The sequence below is a fragment of the Macaca nemestrina genome, chromosome X (assembly GCF_043159975.1).
Source record: "Macaca nemestrina isolate mMacNem1 chromosome X, mMacNem.hap1, whole genome shotgun sequence".
NCBI lineage: Eukaryota > Metazoa > Chordata > Mammalia > Primates > Cercopithecidae > Macaca > Macaca nemestrina.
The window spans coordinates 89735928-89752840 of record NC_092145.1 but is presented as its reverse complement, the minus strand read 5'-3'; the positions used below and the strand labels follow the sequence as shown (position 1 = coordinate 89752840).

Here is a 16913-nt window from a genome sequence, read left to right as displayed (position 1 = left end):
GTTTTGAGGCCGGGCGCGGTGGCTCAAGCCTGTAATCCCAGCACTTTGGGAGGCCGAGATGGGCGGATCACGAGGTCAGGAGATCGAGACCATCCTGGCTAACACGGTGAAACCCCGTCTCTACTAAGAAATACAAAAAAATAGCTGGGCGAGGTGGCGGGCGCCTGTAGTCCCAGCTACTCGGGAGGCTGAGGCCGGAGAATGGCGTGAACCCGGGAGGCGGAGCTTGCAGTGAGCTGAGATCCGGCCACTGCACTCCAGCCTGGGCTACAGAGCGAGACTCCGTCTCAAAAAAAAAAAAATAAAAATAAAAATAAAAATAAAAAATAAGGTTTTGAGAACATTCAACACTCTTTCATGATAAAAAAGAAAGAAAGACTCTTAACACAGAAGGAAATTAACTCAACATAGTAATGGCTGTATATGAAAAGCCCACAATTAGTATTATGCTCAGTACTTACAAAGCAAAATCTTAGCCAGGCAAAGTGGTTCACACTTGTAATCTCAATGTGTTTGAAGGTGAGGCGGGATGATTCCTTCAGGCCAGTAGTTCAAGGCGAGCCTTGGCAACACAGCAATATCTCATCAGAAAGAAGAAAGAAAGAGAGAGAGAGAGAGAGAGAGAGAGAGAGGAAGCAAAAACAACAAAAACAAAAAATTTTAGTGAAATCTCTAAAATCATAAAGATGGAAAGGATTTTCAGTTATGTCACTTGAATTTAACAGTACTGAAAGTCCTAGCCAGAATAATAAGGCAAGGTAGAAAAATAAAAGACATCTAAGTCAAAAAGGAAGAAAAATTATCTCTTTTTGAGACACAAAAAATCCTTCATAAAAGCAATGAATCCAGGAGCTGGTTTTTTGAAAAGATCAACAGAATTGATAGACCACTAGCAAGACTAATAAAGAACAAAAGAGAGAAGAATCAAATAGATCCAATAAAAAATGATAAAGGGGATATCACCACCAATCCCACAGAAATACACACTATCATCAGAGAATATAAACACCTCTATGCAAATAAACTAGAATATCTAGAAGAAATTGATAAATTCCGTGACACCTACACCCTCCCAAGACTAAACCAGGAAGAAGTTGAATTGCTGAATAGACCAATAATAGGCTCTGAAATTGAGGCAATAATTAATTGTCTACCAACCAAAAAAAGTCCAGGACCTGATGGATACACAGCCGAATTCTACCAGAGGTACAAACAGGTGCTGATACCATTCCTTCTGAAACTATTCCAATCAATAGAAAAAGAGGGAATCCCCCCTAACTCATTTTATGAGACCAGCACCATCCTGATACCAAAGCCTGTCAGATACACACACACAGACACACACACACACACACACACACACACACACACACACACACACAAAAGAGAATTTTGGACCAATATCACTGATGAACATTGATGCAAAAATCCTCAATAAAATACTCACAAACTGAATCCAGCATCACATCGAAAAGTGTATCCACCAAGATCAAGTGGGCTTCATCCCTGCGATGCGAGACTGGTTCAACATATGCAAATCAATAAACGTAATCCATCACATAAACAGAACCAAATGCAAAAACCACATGATTATCTTAATAGATGGAAAAAAGGCCTTTGGCAAAATTCAATAGCCCTTCACTAAAAACTCTCAATAAACTATGTATTGATGGGACACATCTCAAAATAATAAGAGCTATTTATGATAAACTCACACCCAATATCATACTGAATGGGCAAAAACTGGAAGCACTCCCTTTGAAAACTAGCACAAGACAGGGATGCCCTCTCTCACCACTCCTATTCAACATAGTGTTAGAAGTTCTGGCTAGCGCAATCAGGCAAGAGAAAGAAATCAAGGGTATTCAATTAGGAAAAGAAGTCAAATTGTCCCTGTTTGCAGATGACATGATTGTATATTTAGAAAGCCCCATGGTCTCAGCCCAAAATCTCCTTAAGCTGATAAGCAATTTCAGCAAAGTCTCAGGATACAAAATCAATGTGCAAAAATCACAAGTGTTCCTATACAACAATAACAGACAAACAGAGAGCCAAATCATGAGTGAACTCCCATTCACAATAGCTTCAGTGAGAATAAAATACCTAGGAACCCATCTTAAAAGGGACGTGAAGGACCTCTTCAAGGAGAACTACAAACCATAGCTCAATGAAATAAAAGAGGACACAAACAATGGAAGAACATTCCATGCTCATGTATAGGAAGAATCAATATTGTGAAAATTGCCGTACTGCCCAAGGTAATTTATAGATTCTATGCTATCCCCATCAAGCTACCAATTACGTTCTTCACAGAATTGGAAGAAACTACTTTAAACTTCATATGGAACAAAAAACAAGCCTGCATTGCCAAGACAATCCTAAGCAGAAAGAACAAAGCTGGAGGCATCACGCTACCTGACTTCAAACTATACTACAAGGCTACAGTAACCAAAACAGCATGGTACTGGTACCAAAACAGAGATATAGACCAATGGATCAGAACAGAGCCCTCAGAAATAATACTACACATTTACAGCCATCTGATCTTTTTTTTTTTTTTTTTTTTTGACACGGAGTCTTGCTCTGTGCCCCAGGCTGGAGTGCAGTGGCGTGATCTCGGCTCACTGCAAGCTCCGCTCCCCCGGGTTCATGCCATTCTCCTGCCTCAGCCTCCCGAGTAGCTGGGACTACAGGCACCCGCCACCTCGCCCGGCTAATTTTCTTGTATTTTTAGTAGAGACGGGGTTTCACCGTGTTAGCCAGGATGGTCTCGATCTCCTGACCTCATGATCCGCCCGTCTCGGCCTCCCAAAGTGCTGGGATTACAGGCTTGAGCCACCGCGCCCGGCCCAGCCATCTGATCTTTGACAAACCTGACAAAAACAAACAACGGGGAAAGGATTCCATATTTAATAAATGGTGCTGGGAAAACTGGTTAGCCATATGTAGAAAGCTGAAACTGGATTCCTTCCTTACACCTTATATATAAAAACTAATTCAAGATGGATTAAAGACTTAAACGTTAGACCTAAAACCATGAATACCTAGAAGAAAACTTAGGCAATACCATTCAGGACATCAGCATAGGCAAGGACTTCATGAATAAAACACCAAAAGCAATGGCAACAAAAGCCAAAATAGATAAATGGGATCCACCAATGATTGACTGGATTAAGGAAATTTGGCACATGTACACCATGGAATAATATGCAGCCATAAAAAAGGATGAGTTCATGTCCTTTGTAGCAACATGGATGAAGCTGGAAACGATCACTCTGAGCAAACTATTGCAAGGACAGAAAACCAAACACCACATGTTCTCACTCATAGACAGGGAAATTGAACAATGAAAACACTTGGACACAGGGCAGGGAACATCACACACCAGGGCCTGTCATGGGGTGGGGGGAGAGGGGAGGGATAGCATTAGGAGAAATACTTAATATAAATGATGAGTTAATGGTTAGAGCAAACCAACATGGCACATGTATACATATGTAACCTGCACATTGTGGACATGTACCCTAAAACTTAAATTATAATCATAATAAAAAATAAAATAAATTATCTCTTTTTGGAACTGATATGATCTTATATGTAGAAAACCTTAAAGGTTTCATACAAAAAATCCATTAGAAGAAATAAATCAATTCAGTAAAATTGCAGGATAAAGGGTCGACATGAAAACAGTTTTGATTCTGTATACTAAAAAATAGACTGTATGAAAAGAAAATTAATGAAAATCCTCTTTACAAAAGCATCAAAAAAAAATCCACAAGAATAAACATAACTAAGGAGGTGAAAGATTTCTATCCTAAGAAAACACAAAACATTAATGAAAGAAATTAAGAACATAAGTAAGTGTAAAAATATCCTATGTTCATGCCCTGGAAGATTTAATAGTGTTTACCCAAAGCATTTTTCAGATACAATGTAACTCCTATCAAAATCACAATGGCATTTTTTACAGTAATACAAAAATTATAATAAAACTCATGTGGACACCAGGCACTTCAAATCACCAAAGCAATTTCAGCAATACGAACAAAGTTGGAGGCTGGGTGCAGTAGACTACAGGCGTGTGCCACCATGCCTGTAATCCCAGCACTTTGTGAGGCCAAGGCAGGTGGATCACCTGAGGTCAGGAGTTTGAGACCAGCCTGACCAACATGGAGAAACCCCGTCTCTACTAAAAATACAAATATTAGCTGGGCATGGTGGCACACGCCTGTAGTCTCAGTTACTCAGGAAACTGAGGCAAGAGAATAACTCTGAGCCACGATTACGCCTTTGCACTCCAGCCTGGGCAAAAACAGTGAAATTCCGTCTCAAAAAGAATGAAAGAAAGAAAATAAAAGGAGACCAAAGCTGGAGGCCTCACACCTTCTGGTTTTAAAATATGTTCCAAAACTACAATAATCGAAATAGTATGGTACTGAGAAAAAGATATTTGCACCATTAGAACAGACTAGAAAGCCCAGAAGTCAATGCATGCATATATACTCAATTTGTATTAACCAAGGGTGACAAGAGTACACAATGGGGAGATAATCTCTTCAACAAATGGTATTGTGAAAACTGCTCCACATGTATTACTAAAATTGGATATCCACACGTAGAAAATGACTTAACTTTTATCTTTCACTATACACAAAAGTCAACTCAAAATGGGCTAATGACTTAAGCATAAGACGTGAAACTGAAATTCCTAGAACTAAATATAGGGGGAAAGCTAATGTCATTGGTTTTAGTAATTATTTCTTGGATGTGATACCAAAAGCACAGCAAAAAGTCAAAATAGACAAGTGGGATTGCATGAAATCAAAAATCTCTGCACAGTAAAGGAAACAGTTAACAAAGTAAAAAAGCTACTTGTGTAATGGGAAGGAAATAATTGCAAACCATATGTGTGATAAAAGGTTAATATTCAAAACACATAACAAACTCCTGTAACTCAATAGAAAAAATAAAATAACCTAGTTTAAAATGAGTAAAAGACTTGAATAGACATTTCTCCAAAGAACACATACAAATGACCAAAAGATATATGAAAAAATGTTCAACATTACTAATCATCAGGGAAGTGCAAATCAAACTACAATGAGAGAGGGGAATTCAAGATGACTGACTAGAAGCATTTCATGCCTGCCTTCTTCACTTAGAAGAACCAGAGTAGTGTATAGACAGTCACACTTGAGTACGTTATCCAAAATAGAATGCTGGAATTTAACAAAGAAGTGACAGGTTATGCCAAAAGAAGGGAATTAGGGAGAGAGGAGGCCTTTCTGAATGGGATTGGCTAGAAGCCAGGACTGTCTTCCTAATGCAAGGAAGTGATAAAGAGACTTTGAGTGGCCCACATCTGAACCGTGGAATTATGTATTATTGGCCTCAGGAGAACCCCTTGTCTTTCCCAACTCCTGAAACTAACTTAGGAAGCGTTTGGGAGACCATGGGAGGGAACTGCTCTATGGAGGGGATTCATACTGGGTTTCATACCCATTCTGAGACCTAAGTGGCTAAGCAAGGAACCATTTTGTAAACTTGCCTCTGGCAAACTACACAGATTCCTGGGACCCCTCAGCACCACTACTACAGTATTATAGAAACCTGGGCTATCACAAATGGGACAGGGAAATGATCTGGAAGTGCTCTCATATCTGAGGCTTGAAAGTGAGCAAGGCATGAGTGCAAACCCTGAAACTAACATTGGAGGCTGCTGGGAGGCCTTGGGACAGAACTTCTCCAGGAAAGGAGCTAGCACTAGATTCCACACCCTTTCTGACACCTAAGCCACTAAAGAAAGGTGCCATTTTCAGAAGTAGCCAGTGGCAACTGTACACTGTCATGATACCCAGTGGCACTGGGACTGAAGCATTGTGGAAACTTGGGCTGTTGCTACTAGGATGGAGAGCAAACTGGGAGCAATCCTACAGCAAGGGTCAGGAAGTGGATGAAGCCTGGATGGCAGTGCCCAGTGTCAATAATTGAGCACTGTGCTGCTGATATTTGATACAAGGATGTGAGTGGTGTTCGAGTTACTACTTGGACTTGGTTCTGAGCTGAGTGTGGGCTTTTTCAACCAGGATGGGGGATCGATCCCCAGCTGGACTGAGGAGTGAGGGGAATGTGCACTTTTTATCTTACAGCCAAATAAATTATACAGAGAGTATGCTATTATTTGCACCTAGAATCAAAGACAAAGTACCCAACCCAGCCATTACCATAGATACATCTTCATGATAGTCTTCCTCTATGAAAGTAAATTCAAAAATAGGAAGTGACGATTATACCAGATGTACAGATATCAATGTAAGGACACACACACAAAAAAAAAACTATGAAAAAGCAAGGAAATAAGAAACCTTCCAAGGAACGTAATAATTCTCCAATAATAGATCTTAATCAGAAGAAATTTTTGAAATCCCAGATAAAGAATTTCAAAGACTAGTTTTTAAAAATCTCAGTGAGATAGAGGGAATTCTGAAAAACAGTACAAAGAAAACAGAAAAACAATTCAGGACATGAACAAGAAATTTACCAGAGACAAAAGGCCAGGCACGGTGGCTCATGCCTGTAATCTCAGCACTTTGGGAGGCTGAGGCGGGTGGATCACCTGAGGTTAGAAGTTCCAGAACAGCCTGGCCAACATGGTGAAACCCTGTCTCTACTAAAAATACAAAATTAGCTGGGCGTGGTGGCATATGCCTGTAATCCCATCTACTCGGGAGGCTGAGGCAGGAGAATCACTTGAACTGAGGAGGAAGAGTTTGCAGTGAGCTGAGATTGTGCCATTGCACTCTAGCCTAAACAGAAAGAGTGAAACTCCACCTCAAAAAAAAAAAAAAAAGAAAGAAAAGAAAAGAAATTTCCTAGAGACAGATATTTTTTAAAAGAACCAAACAGAAATTATGAAACTGAAGAACTCGTTGAAAGAAATAAAAACTATATTTGAAAGCTGCAATAATGGATAAAACCATGTAGAAGAAAGAATCTTAGAACTTGAAGGACTTTCAAAATAATCCAATTAGATAAAAATAAATGAAAAGGAATGAGCAAATCTTTCATGCGTTTTGGTAAAACATACAGTGACCAAATTTGCAAATTATTGGTATCCCCAAGGTCAAAGAAACAAAGAAAGGATTAGAAAACCTATTTAATAAAATAATAGAAGAAAACTTCCCATCTAGCAAGAGATTTATTATTATTATTATTTCAATAGTTTTGGAGAAACAGGTGGTGTTTGGTTACAAAGACAAGTTCTTTAACAGTGATTTCTGAGATTTTGGTACACCCATCACTTGAGTAATATACACAGTACCTAATGTATAGTCTTTTATCCCTTATCCTTCTCCCACCCTTTCCCTTGAGTGCCCAAAGTCCATGATATCATTCTCATGCCTTCTAGCAAGAGATTTAGACATTCAGATACTGGAGCCTCAATGAACCCCAGGCATAGAACTTCAAGTGCAGAAAGGTCTTCCCCACACCATATAGTAATCAAGCAGTCTAAAGTCAAAGTTTAAAAAGAAAATTCTAAAAACAGCAAGGTAAAAGTGTCTAGTCACCTAAAAAGTAAACCCCATCAGACTAACAGTGGATTTCTCAGCAGAGACCTTATAGGCCAGAAGATAATGGGATGATATATTCAAAGTGCTGACAAAAAAATACTACCACCCAGCAGCAAAATTATTTTTCAGAAACAAAAGAAAAATAAAGCATTTCCAAGTAACAAATGCTGAGCAAATTTGTTACCACTATGCTAGTACTACAACAAATGTTCAAGGGAGTCTTAAACCTAGAAGCGATACGACAGCATTCACCATTATGCAATCACATGAAGTATAAAATTCATTAGGAAAGCAAGCAAGCAAAGGAAGAACAAAAAGGACCCAAATGATACCACTATGGAAATTTACCAATCCACAATGACAGTAAGACAAAAAGAAAGGAACACAGAATATAGAAAACAACCAAAAATATTAAGAATATGACAGAAACAAAGCCTCACATATTAATAACAACCTTGAATGTAAATGGGTTCAATTTTCCTTTTAAAAGCCACTATGGAAAGCAGTTTGGAGATTCCTCAAAGAACTTAAAACAGAACTACCATTCAATCCAGAAATCCCATTACTTGTTACGTGCCCAAAGAAAAATACATCATTCTACCAAAAAGACATATCATATGTTTAACCTATGAATATTCACAATAGCAAAGACATGGAATCAACCTAGATGCCTATCAACAGTGGACTGGATAAAGTGTGGTACACATAAACCATGGAATACTATGTGGCCATAAAAACAATGAAACTGTGTGCTTTGCAGCAACATGGATGCAGCTGGAAGCCATTCTCTTAAGTAAAGTAACACAGAAACAGAAAACCAAATACCATATGTTCTCACTGATTATTGGGAGCTAAACATTGGGTACACATAAAGATGGGAACAACAGACACTGGAGAATATGAGAGTGGGGAGGTTGGAGGGGAGGAAGGGTTGAAAAAACTACCTATCAAGTGCTTACTACCTGGGTGATAGGATCATTTATATAGTAAATATCAGTGATGCACAATTTACCCATGTAACAAACCTGCACATGTACCCTTTGAACCTAAAATAAAAGTTGAGAAAAAAATACAGAATGTCTGGATGTGTGTGTATATAACATATACATATATTCTTCAGCAATGAAGGAAAAATAAAGCATTTATAAGAAACAAATGCATATACATATGTATTCTATACATTAGGTGTATATATGTATAAAATATATATTTTTTACAACATGATTCAATAATATGCTGCTCACAAAAAACTGTCCTTACCAGCAAACACACATGTATACACACATGAAAGTAAAGAGATGGAAAAAGATATCCCATGCAAATGAAAACCCAAAGCAAGCTGTTGTAGTTATATTCATACCAGGTAAAACAAATTTTAAGTCACAACAGTAAACAAAACCAACAGAATCATTGTATAATGATAAATGAATCAATCAAGCAAGAGGATGTAACAATTTTAAATATATAAGTACCCAACACCGGTGCACTCAGATTCATAAAGCAAATATTACTAGATCTAGAGAGATTAACTGCAACACAATAATAGTGTGGGACTCTAACACCCCACTTCCAGAATTAGACAGATTATCTAGACAGAACATCAATAAGAAAAAAATCATATTTTAACTGGGGTTTTGGCCAAGTGGACCTAACAAACATTTACAGATCATTCTATTCAACAACTGCAGAATATACTTCATGTTTATCAGCACATGGAACATTCTTTAGGGTAGATTATATCTTGGAGCACAAAACAACTCTCAGTATATTTTGAAAATTTGCAATTGTATCAAATATCTTTTCAGACCACAATGGAATAAAACTGGAAATTCATACCAAGAGGAAATTGGTAAGCTATACAAGCACATGGAAATTAAATGTGCTTGAGTATAACTATTGAGTCGAGAAAGAAACGAAGATAGAAATGAAGATGCAAATTAACAATGCAACAATGCACTTCAAGGAACCAGACAAAACCTAATCAAAATTAGCAGAAGAAAAGAAATAATAACTGTCAGAGCAGAATTAATGATGTCTAAAAAATACAAAGTAGCAATGAAGCAAAAAGTTGGTTCTTCAAAAAGATAAACAAAATTCACAATCCACTAGCTAGACTAACCAAGATAAGAACCTAATAAGCAAAATCAGAAGTGGAAAAGAGACATTACAGCTGATACCACTGAAATATATATCACCAGAGACTATTGTGAACAGCTACATGCTAACAACTTTGCAAACTTTGAGGAAATGGATAAATTCCTGGAAACATACAACCTCCCAATATTTAACCAGGAAGATACCGAAAACGTGAACAGATCAATCACAAGTACTGAGATTTACTTAGTAATAAAATGTCTTCCAACAAAGAAAAGCCAAGTACCAGGTGGATTCACTTAATTCTACCAAATGTTCAAAGAACTTATACCAATCCTCCTGAAGCTATTTCAAAAAAGTGAAGAGAAGGGAATTCTCCATAACTAATTCAATAAGGCCAGCAATTACCCTGAGGCAAAAACCAGACAAGGACACAAGAAAAAAGAAAACTGCAGGCCAGTATCCCTGATGAACAAAGATGCTAAAATTCTGAGTAAAATACTAGCAGACCAAATAAAACAGTTCATGAAAAAGATAATACATCAAAATCAGATTGGATTTATGCAAGGGATGCAGTTATGGTTTAACATGTATAAAAGAATAAATGTGATACATCACATGACAAAGGACAAAAAACAATATGACTGTCTCAATAGATGCAGAAAAAGCACTTAATAAATTTCAACAAAATGCCATATATGATAAATCCACAGCTAACATGATACTGAGTGGGGAAAAGTTGAAAGTCTTTCTTCTTACATCTCGAATAAGACAAGGATGCCCACTTTCATCACTTCTATTCGGCACAGTACTAGAAGTCCTAGCTAGGGCAATCAGGCAAGGGAAAAAAAAAGTATCCAAATTGGAACAAAGAAAGTCAAATTGTCTCTCTTTGCTTGTGATATGGTCTTATATTTAGAAAATCCTGAAGACTTCACAAAAGAACTCTTAGATTTAATAAATGAATTTAGTAATGTTACAGGATACAAAATCAACATGCAAATAACATTAGCATTTTTATACATTAAAAATGTTCTAGCTGAGAAATGCAAAAGACAATCGCATTTACAATAGCTACAAAACGAAAAAAATACTTAATAAATTTAATATAAGAGGTAAAATATCTGTGCCAGGAAAACTACAAAATATAGATGAAAGAAACTGAATATGACATAATCAAATAAAAAAAAATAACCCATGTTTATGGGTCAGAAAAGTTAGTGTTATTAAAGTGACCATATTGCCCAAGCTATCTACAAGTTCAATGTAATCCCAATCAAAATACCAATGGCATTATTCACAAAATTAGAAAAAAGACTGTTTAAAAATTCACATGGAACGCAAACACAGGCTAAATAGCCAAAGCAATCCTGAGAAAAGTGAACAAAAATGCAAGCATCACATTACCTAACTTGAAAATATATTACAAGGTGAGAGAAGGGCGAGAGTTGAACAACTACGTATCAGATACTATACCCACTTCCTGGATGATGATATTATGCATAACCAAGCCTCAGTGACACGCAATTTACCCATTTAACAAACCTGCACATGTTTAAATTATTTCAAATTTCATTTTAGGTTCAGGGAGTACATGATATATATTATTATGTATATATTTTATATTATATAATTATAAATATTTTTATATTCATAATATCTAATTTAATAATATATATAAAAGCTATAGTAACCAAAACAGCATGGTATTGGTATGAAAATAGAGACTGATAAGTGGAAGAGAATAGAGAATCAACAAATAAAGTCATACAGTCAACTAATCTTAGACAAAGCTGACAAGAATTTGCATTAGGAAAAAGGACACTCTTCAATAAATGGTCCTGGGAATGTGGGATAGTCATATGCAGAAGAATGAAACTTGACTTCTGTCTCTCACTATGTACATAAATCAATCCAAAATGTACTCCAGTTTAAACATAACACACAAAACTATAATACTATTAGAAGAAAACAGATAAAACTCTTCTGGACATTGTTCTAAGCAAGGGATTTGTTATCCATCCTCAAGAGCATAGGCAACAAAAGCAAAGATAGAGAAATGGGGCTTAAACTAAAAAGCTTCTATGCAGTAAAAAATAAAAAATAATAACAGAGTGAAGAGATAACCTGTTGAATGGCAGAAAAATATTTCCAAACTATTTATCTGACAGGGGACCAATATCCAGAATATAAAATGAACTAAACAAATCAACAGGAAAACACAAATAATCCCATTAAATGTGGGCAAAGAGCATGAATAGATATTTCTTAAAAGGTGATATGCAAATGGCTAACAGGTTTATGAAAAATGCTGAACATCACTAATCACCAGAAAAATGAATATCAAACCCAGTAAGATGTCATCGTATGCCAGGCAGAGTGGCTCTATTTAAAAAATACAAAACAAAAACAAAACACATTTTGGCAAAGTTGTGGGGAAAACGAATTGCTTATATACTGTTGGAGGGAATGTAAACTGTTACAAACACTATGGAAAACAGTGTTGAGACTTCCCAAAAAAGTAAATAAATAAACAAAACCTAAATGTAGAATTACCATTCACTTAAGCCATCCTACTACTGGGTATCTACCCAAAGGAAAAGATATCAATATATCAAAGAAATACCTGCACTCATATGTTAATTGGAGCACTATTCACAATACCAAAGATATGGATTCAACCCAGGTATTCCTCAATGGATGAATGGGCAAAGACAATATACATATATACAATGGAATAGTTTTATCCATAAAAAAATAATGAAATCACCTCATTTGCAGCAACATGGGTGGAACTGGAGGTCATCATCTTAAGTGAAATAAGCCAGGCACAAAAAGACAAATGCCACATATTCTCACTTATATGTAGGAGCTAAAAAATTTGAACACAAAGAGGTAGAGTGTGGAAAATACATAATGGAGACTGGAAAGGGGAATTGGGGGATATGGAAGGGTGAAGAGATGTGTGTTAAAGGGTACAAACAAAGATAAAAGGAATAAATTCAATGTTTGATAGCAGAGTAGAATGACTATAAAAAATGTATTTGATTTTCGTGATGGACATGCTAAATACCCTGACTTGATCACTATGCCTTAAATACATGTAGATATCTTAATGGGATATTTTCACTATCATGTGACTTGCACTACTATTGAAAATACCAAGATGTGGAAACTTTTAAATGTTCATCAGTGGATGTATAGATAAACAAAATGTAGTATATACACACACTGGAATATTATTCAATCTTTAAAAAGTAGGAATGCTGCCATATGTGACAACATAAATGAACCTTGAGGAAATTATTCCAAGTGAAATAGTTCAGTCACAGAATGATGATTACTACATGATTCTACTTATATAAGGCATGTAAAATATTGAAACACATAAAACAGAGTGTAAAATTCTGGTTGCTAAGGAGTGGGTGCTGGTGAGAATGGGTAGTTGTTATCCTATGGGTATAATTTTTTAGTTAGTGATGATAATTAAATTCTAGATATCTACAACACTGTGCCTATAGTTAATACTGTATGGTATACTTTAAAATTTGTTAAAGGGTATATTTCAAGTTAAGTATTTTTGCCAAAATAATAGTTTTTAAACAACAGATGGAGAAATACACGCAATGCTAACACTAACTAAAAGAACATTAGAGTACTTGTGTTAATTTCAGACATAGCAGATTTTACAGTAAGGGAAATTATCAGGGATAAAAGGGAGCATTACATAATGATGAAGGGATTAATTCCCTAAAGACATAACAATCCTCAATATGTATGAAACTATGTATGTCAAAATGTGTGAGGTGACAACTTATGAGAAATACAAGAAGAAACAGATGAATCTGCTATTACTTATGAAGACTTTAAAAGTTTTATATTAGAAATGGAAAGATGAGGCAGAAATCAGTAAAGACATAATTTAACTGAACTCAAAATCAATCAGTTCGATGTAATTAACATCTATGGACTACTAGTCACAACAGAACACAATTCTTCATTTCACATGGAAAATTCAAGAAAAATCACATTCTGGGCTATAAAACACATTAAATAGTTTAAGAGAATAAATGGCATGCAAAAAAGAATGAGATAATGTCCTCTGCAGGGACATGGATGGAGCTGGAGGCCATAATACTTAGCAAACTAACACAGGAAAGGAAAACCAAATACGGCATGTTCTCACTGTAAGTGGGAGCTAAATGATGAGAACACATGAATACATAGAGGGAAACAACATACACTGGGGTTTACTGGAGGGTGGAAGGTTGGAAGAGAGAGAGCATCTAATGGATGCTGAGCTGAATACCTGGGTGATGGGATGATCTGTACAACAAGCAAACTACTCTGGCTCACATTTACCTATGTAACAAACCTGCACATGTACCTCTGAACTTAAAATAGAAGTTTTTTTTTTTTTTAAGCATACAATATATGTTCTCAGTTTACTATTGAGATTAACTGGAAATCAGTAATGGAAAGAGGCCAGGCATGGTGGCTTATTCCTGTTATCCAAGAACTTTCAGAGGCCAAGGCAGGAGGATCACTTGAGCCCAGGAGTTTGAGACGAGCCTGGGAAACATAGCAAGACTTTGTCTCTACAGATAATAAAAAATTAGCTGGGCATAATGGTACTTGCCTGCGGTCTTAGATACTCAGGAGGCTGAGGCGGGAGGATAACTTAAACCTGAACAGTCAAAACTGCAATGAGCCATGACTGTGCCACTGCACTCAAGCATGGGCAACACAGCAAGACCCTGTCTCAAAAACTACAATACAATAACAGAAAGATAGCTGGAACATCATTCAAATACTTTGACATTAAGCAACATTCCTGTAAATCATAAGTCAAAGAAGAATTCTCAAGAGAAATTACATGATCATCTCAATAAACAGAGAAAAAGCAAGTGATGGTATCAACAGCTGAGAAACCAGAAGATGGATCACACCACAGGACTCTTTCCATATACTCCTCAGTACCACCCTGGAGTCTGGTAGCTCTGCTGGGTGGCTACACCCAAAAAAGAAATAACAATCACTGCAGTTCAGTTCTCAGGAAACTTCAAACCTAGGGGCGGGGAAAGAGCACCACATCAAGGGATCACACCTTGGGATAAAAAAAAATCTGAACAATAGCTCTTGAGCCCCAGATCTTCGCTCTGACGTAGTGTACCCGAATGAGAAGAAACCAGAGAAGCAATTCTGGCAATGTGACAAAATAAATGTCTTCAACATACCCCAAGAGATTACCAGCAATGGATCCAAACCAAGAATAAATTTCTGAATTGCCAGAAAAAGAATTCAGAATGTCAAGTATTAAGCTACTCAAGAACAGACCAGAGAAAGGTGAATACCAACTTAAAGAAATAAAAAAAGATACAGGAAATGAACAGAAAAATTTCCTGAGAAATACATAGCATAAATAAAAAATAATCACAAATTCTGGAAATCAAGGACACACTTAGGGAAATGCAAAATACACTGGAAAGTCTCTGCAATAGAATCAAACAAGTAGAAGAATAAACATCAGAGTCTGAAGACAAGGCTTTTGAATTTACCCAATCCAAGAAAGAAAGAACAAAGAATTTTAAAAATGAACAAGGCCTCCAAGAAGTTTGAAATTATGTTGAGTGACCAAACCTAAGAATAATTGGTGTTCCCAAGCAAAAAAAAAAAAAAAAAAAAAAAAAAGATAAATGTAACAGTTTGGAAAACATATTTGAGGGAATAGTTGAAGAAATCTTCCCAGGCATTGCTAGAGATCTAGACATCTAGGTACAAGAAGCTCAAAGAACACCCAGGAAATCTATTGCCAAAAGATCATCAACTAGCCACATAATCATGAGATTCTCTAAAGTCAAGATGAAGGAAAGAATCTTAAGAGCCATGAAGTGAAAGCATCATGTAACCTATAAAGGAAAACCTATCAGATGAGCAGCAGATTTCTCAGCAAAAAATTTGAAATCTAGAAAACATTGAGGTCCTATTTTTAGCAACTTTAAACAAGAAAATTATCAGCCAAGAATTTTGTATTCAGCAAAACTAAGCTACATAAATAAAGATATATCCTTTTCAGAAAACAAATGCTGAAAGAATGCACTACCAAGCCAACACTACGAGAAGTGATAAAAGGAGCTCTAAATCTTGGAACAAATCCTTGAAATACATCAAAATAGGACCTCCTAAAGGCATAGATCTTACAGGACCTATAAAACAATAACATAATGACAAAAAAGAACAAGGTATTCAGGCAACAACTAAAACAATGAATAGAATAGTAACTCACTTCTCAATACTAACGTTGAATGCCCTAAATGCTCCACCTAAAAGAAACAGAATGGAGGAATGGAGAAGAATTCACCAACTATCTGCTATCTTCAGGAGACTCACCTAAAACATAAGGACTCACATAAACTTAAGGCAAAGGGGTGGGAAAAGATATTCCATGCCAATGGACACCAAAAGCGAGCAGGAGTAGCTATTTTTATATCAGAGAAAACAGACTTTAAAGCAATAACAGTTAACAAGAACAAAGAGGGACATTATATGATGATAAAAGGACTTGTCCAACAAGAAAATATCACAATCCTAAATATATATGCAACTAACACTGGAGCTTTCAAATCTACAAAACTGTAAGTACTAGACCTAAGAAATGAGATAGACAGGAACACAATGATAATGGGGGACTTCAGTACTCCACTGACAGCACTAGACAGTTCATAAAGACAGAAAGTCAACAAAGAAACAATGAACTTAACCTATATCCTAGAAAAAAATGGACTTAACTGATATTTACAGAACATTCTACCAAAAAACTGCAGAATATACATTCTATTCATCAGCACATGAAAATTTCTCCAAGATAGATCATAGGTTAGGCCACAAAACAAGTCTCAGTAAATTTCAGAAAATTGAAATGATATTAAGTATTCTCAGACTACAGTGGAATAAATTTTAAGAAAATTGAAATTATATTAAGTACTCTCAGACTACAGTGGAATAAAATTGGAAATCAACTCCAAAATGAACCTTAAAAACCATGCAAATACATGTAAGTTAAATAACCTGCTACTGAGTGATTATTGGGTCAACAATAAAATCAAGATGGAAATTAAAAAATTATTTGAACTGAACACTAATAGTGACACAACTTATCAAAACCTCTGGAATACAGGAAAAGCAGTTCTAAAAGGAATGTTCAGAGCATTGAATGCCCATCTCAAAAGGTCTGAAAGAACACAAATA

At 36.2% G+C, this 16913-nt stretch overlaps 1 protein-coding gene and 1 long non-coding RNA gene across 17 annotated transcripts in view; both read left to right on the top strand.

The window, feature by feature from the left end:
• The window catches only part of LOC139360847 (uncharacterized), a 44373-nt gene extending 29011 nt beyond the window's left edge, over positions 1–15362 (top strand). Inside the window, exon 2 of the long non-coding RNA XR_011618387.1 lies at positions 332–15362. This is a non-coding gene — a long non-coding RNA (uncharacterized lncRNA). The remainder of the gene's footprint in view (positions 1–331) is intronic.
• The window catches only part of LOC105476707 (zinc finger CCCH-type containing 12B), a 433900-nt gene that overhangs the window by 266378 nt on the left and 150609 nt on the right, over positions 1–16913 (top strand). The gene's annotated exons all lie outside the window — the stretch shown is intronic.